Raw genomic sequence first — 5,632 nt, 5'->3', positions numbered from 1 at the left:
CTTTTAACAACCTTATAAAGTAACAACTATCCTCCTTCCCATTGTAAAATAAAAACAGTGAGGCAACACACCCTGCAAGTGGTAGAGGAGCCTCCCAATGGCAGCGGACTGCAGATGCATCCTGTGTTCTTTTTTTTTTTTTTTTCCCCCAGAGGTGGGATCTTTCAATATTGTCAAGGCTGGTCTTGAACTCCTAGCCTCAAGTGATTCTTCTCCCTCAGTCTCTCAAAGCACTGGAATTACAGACTTTAGCCACCATGCCCAGCCAGAGCCCATGCTCTTAACCACATGTCTCATTTCTAGGACATTAAACAAAACCATGCATTGAGCCAAGCCTAGTCATTTAAAAGCCTATTGGGTGAGGTGAAGATCTTACTTAAATGTCTCTCCTGCCTTTCTCTTCCTCACAACTTCCCATTTCTGCACATAAGGGCATATACATCTGTAGATGCATAATTGTGGTTGCTAAAACCTAGCCAGGACAATTTATATTCTAGCACAGTCACTTCACTTTTAGGCTGAAATATCTGCATTTAGGTTGCATCACAGATCTTCCCAAGAACAATAGATGAAGCTTGTTTTATATTTGTATGACTTAAAGGGCCAGTTCAGAGTATTGTCCCCCTGAAATAAAGGATAATCTACCTCAAAGTGTCTTTTTATAGGACAGAAATGGCTTACCACTCTTTAATAACAGGATTTTGCACTGTTTTATTCAGCAATGTAACTGAGCTGTAGCTGACTTCCTGGGAACAGCCATAGTTCTTGCTCCAGGCCTACTATTGCGACTGCATTCAGCACTTTGACTTGTCTCCAGTATAAATCCACCTCATCCATGCATGATGAGAAGTGGATATTTTACTGAAGATTCCATGCAGCTAGTGGAAGAGGTTTTATATTACAACATCATATTTTAAAACATAATAAAATTCCACATAAGTATGCTCCTTCACCAGTTTCTCATTATGGATAGCAGCTTTCTTGTCTCTTCAAAAATTCTCCCTGTTCTGCCACAGTCATTTTCCAGACTCACATTTTTCTTCAACCTCTCATCCCAAGTCATCATCATTACCTGCCCCCATCTCATAGTTCTCTCTCCAGTTTGCATTCTCAGACCCATCTCAGCACTCAGAAAAGGAGTCCCCTCTTTAGAAGCGGGAAGAGTGGTATGCATAAAACATACTTTTTTTCATTCACAAATAATTTTGTTACACATGTCTCTATTGAGGAAGCTTCTAAACATCAACTTTTATGTTGGTCTTAACATCTTCTTTTTAAATTATGAACTAAATTGTACATACAAAACATAAACACAATCTATATGTATGAATGAATACAAATTAGTAATGCACAAAACCAGTGTACTGTATTGTGGTGTGTCAACTTGGTTTACCTGGGAACAGTGTTTTCCAGTATTCCATTTACTCTGTAACTCAGGGTTAGGGTTGGCCCAAAAGAGAAACTTGCACATATGGAAGACAGAAGTGGGCAGCAGCCATTATTCTCTGAAGGTCACCATAGTAAAATGTGGTAATGGATAGACACAGAGTTTCTAAATTGGTTCCTACTTGTCCTGCTTTCCTCCACTTTGTTAATATGTCGTCTTCCTGACTGCTTACCCTGCTGCAATTCCAAATGTGGTTTCTTGGCTGAAGCAAAACAGCATACCCTCTGGCAGCTATCGATGTAGCAAATGTTTTTTCTCAATGCCCGTTAGTAAAGACCACCAGAAGCAGTTGTCTGACTCAGCAGATCCAATAGTTCTTGGAGCATCTTGACAGAGATGCATTACAGAGCACATGGCAAACCTTTGTGAATGAATCATAGTTTAGACTTTTTGGAATTTTGAAGCAAAATTATGTTATCCTCTCCCAGTTGCTATTCTTCTTTTGAGAAACATCTTCTGACTTGCTACTGGGCCCTAGTGGAGACTAAATACTTCACCATGAACCAAGAAGTTAGCATACAACCTGAGCTGCCCATTGCAAAGTGGTTGATCTCTGACTCAAGAAGCTATAATGTTGAGTGTGCACAGCACCATTTCATCATTAAGTGGGAGTGATATGCACGAGATCGGGATCAACCAGGTCCTGAAGACACAAGTCAGTTGCATCAACAAATGGCTCAGATTTCTATGAATCCTTCTTCTGCTACCTTGCCTCTCCTTTCTCAGTCTGCACAAATGCCTTCATGGGGTGGTCCCTATGAACGGTTTGATTAAAGAAGAAAAACGGTGAATGTTTTGCAAATATATCTACCAAAATTGAAGAAGCTCCATTGAATGCCCTTAGCACCATAGCCCTATTTGGGTGTGGCCATGAAGAACAGTGTTGAAAGGAAAGATTTCCAGTGGGTAGTGCACCTAATTGGTTAACTTGCCTGGAAGGAGAGATGGCTAAAAGGTATGGATCTATTAATTCATGAGCAGTGATTAATGGTTTGGTTGATTGGTCATGAACTTGGATGAAAGATGATTAGAAAAATGGAGGCAATGAGGTCTGGAAAACGGGTATGGGGATAGACCTCTCTAAATGACTACAGAATATGACAATATTTGTATCTGAGGTGAAGGCTCACCAAAATGCAGCCTTACAATAGAAGTATCTTACTAATAAGATAGACAAGATGACCTGTTTTGTGGATGTCAGTCATCCTCTTTCTCCAGTCATTCCTGTCCTTGCCCAATAAATAAAAAGGCCGTGGCTGCAGGGACAGAGGTTATCCAGCAACATAGACTTTCTCTCACCAAAGCCAGTCTGGTTACCTCCGGGCGGAGTCTCCAACTGCCATCAGCAAAGACCAACAACAACTGGAGATACGGCACCATTTTTCAGGCCACCTAGTTCAGGCTGATTATTTTCGACCATTTCTACTTGGAAGGGGAAATGCATTGTCCTTATTGAATGCCTTATTTGTCATCATGATATCCTATACAGCATTGCTTCTGCACTCATTTTACAGAGAATAAGCCCAGTACTAGTTTTTATGTAACCTGGAAGAATTGTCTTCCCCCTACCTAGAGGAAGCTGACCTGATAGATTTGTTTTTCTTTTTTAGATATGGGGGGGGTCTCCCTTTGTTGCCCAGGTTGGAATCAAATCTGGACTCAAGCAATCCTCCCACTTCAGCGACACCTGGAATTATATGTGTACTCCAGTATACTCAGGTCTGATAGATTTTTGCAATGCCTTTAAAAGACTTAATTGAGTCCCAGATGAGTGACAAAACTCATTTATTGAATCAATTTATCTAGAGGCATGATTTTATAATTGTTTTTATTTGGAAATTAAATATGGTTAAAGAAGTGTATGTGGATACAAAATTGACAAGTGGTGGATTGTGCAGGATTGTGTTATGTCAACATGGATAAACTGAGAACTAAATTTCCTAGAATCCCATTTTTTGTATGATTGTCCAAGAGAGAAACTTGTGTTAGATTTGAAAGGCAGAAGTGAAGCCATTGTCATTACTGTCTTAAGGTTGCTGTAGTCAGATGTGGTGATGGACAGATTCAGAGGTGCCCAGTGGGTCTATCTTGTTGCTCCTCTCCCATTTGCATTTAAACATGTCTTTTCCATCTTTAAAAATCTCTCCTTTAACCTCATGTCTCTTTCCATACTGCTTTCTTTTCCTGCATGCTGGCTGTGTCCGTTTTCATTTTTCTACTCCATCTTCTGCTACAGGTCTCTGCCACCTGCTTCCCCCTAAAACTGTTCTCACCGTTCTTCCCCCATACTCATTATTTCTGGATATCTATTACTATCATATGCTGATGGCTCTCAAGACTGTATCTACTGGCAGGGCGCAGTGTCTCATACATGTTATCTCAGCACTTTGGGAGACCAAGGCGGGCAGATGGCTTGAACTCAGAAATTCGAGACCAGCCTGGGCAACACAATGAAACCTCGTCTTTACAAAAAATTCAAAAATTAGCCAGGCGGTGGTGACATGCGCCTGTGGTCCCAGCTACTCAGAAGGCTGAGGCAGGAGGATTGCTTGAGCCCAGGAGGTTGAGACTGCAGTGAGCTGTGATTGTGCCACTGCACTCCAGCCTGGGCAACAGAGTGAGACCCTGTCTTAAAAAGAGAGAGAGAGAGAGAGACTACATCTACCCAGATGTCTCTTCTGAGTTTCATACTTTGATATCTAATGAGCTCTACCTCTACCAGGGTGGCAGACAAGCGCTTAAACTCAGAATGTTAATAATTAAGCTCATCGTATTTCCCATCAAAATTGTACCTTCTTTATATCTCAGCGAATAGCACCATCATCCACTCAGGTTTCCAAACCAGAAATCAAGTTCGAAAACTCCCATGTGTCTCCCTCCCACTGTCACTTTCCTAGTTTAGGTTTCCTTCATCTCTGGCCTGGAAGAATGCAGTAGTCGTTCCTCCTGAAGTGAAGATCCAATTGTATAATACATTGTGAAGATACCATACAAACATTATGGTTTATCTTCGTTATAGACCCATATTATTATATGGATTACCCATATTATTATATGGATTATTGCCTACTCTGAGAATGTGGGCAATAAATCAATTTTATGGGAGTAGTTGCAACCAATAATGGGCTAAGATGAACAAAAGGAAAATACATTTGCACAACAGTGGATATTTTCAGTGTGTTAGACCTGGTGGCAATGCTGTCCATTTCACAAATATTTATAATTTCCTACCGTGCGCTAGTAACTGTGCCTACAGAAGAGGCTTCCAAGGCACTGATTCACTGTGTACTTTTTTCTGGGCCCAGCACTATGTGACATGCAGAGGATACAAAACTGAAAAATTCGTGGTCTCTATTCCTAAGGGACACTCAACTTCCTTCAGTCACTACCCATGTTGAATGATGTCCCAGATGTTCCCACCTAATGCTGAGGTCCTTCTACAGACAGTGTGGTAGTGAAGTTCCCTTTGTGGACTTAATTTTTAGAGAGTAAATTAAGTTCTGAAGGGGAAAAAGGTTCCCATTTCAAAGTCAATCTAGAGACACATGGAGACTGTTGTCTAGATGCGAGGATTCTTTTCCGGGGACACACAGGAACCACCTCCTTGAGACCTGAATTAAATTGCAAGCAATTTCAGTAATGAATTCAGCCTTGGGCTCAGCCCATTCCCAGAACCTCTGGCTTAATTATGAGAAGAAAACCTATTTATTCTGGGACATCATCACTTTGGGATAAATTCCTGGAAGCCCTCAGAAAAGCAAAGGGAAGATCTTTCTCAGAGTCTCTTCTCTGAATTTCTGAGAAAGAAGCATTTCATGTTTGGCCTATCAAGTTGCTTTTAGTTTCAGCCCATGAATTTGCTCCTTATTTAATTATCTCTGAACTTAGGTCTCTCTGTCCATCCAAAGGCCTAGGTCACCTGTGGGAGACTAAGTCAACCTTTCTTGGGCCTTCCTCAGAAACCATCTTCCCCTGAGCACATTCTTCATATCCTTAGTTACAAAATACAGTAAGAAAAATAATAATACGTATATAGTACTTTACATTTTACTAAACTCTTTTCGGGTGTTTTAGTTCACTTAATTCTAATAGCAACCAAGAGAGGTGTAGCTATGAGGAATCTGAGCCTCAAAGAAAAGTAACTTGTCCATTGCATCATGCTACTGAGAATGAAAAAAGAGAAAG

The sequence above is a fragment of the Colobus angolensis genome, unplaced genomic scaffold, assembly GCF_000951035.1.
Source record: "Colobus angolensis palliatus isolate OR3802 unplaced genomic scaffold, Cang.pa_1.0 Scaffold181, whole genome shotgun sequence".
Taxonomy (NCBI): Eukaryota; Metazoa; Chordata; class Mammalia; order Primates; family Cercopithecidae; genus Colobus; species Colobus angolensis.
The sequence above is the reverse complement of the archived record's forward strand: the minus strand, read 5'-3'. Positions refer to the sequence as shown.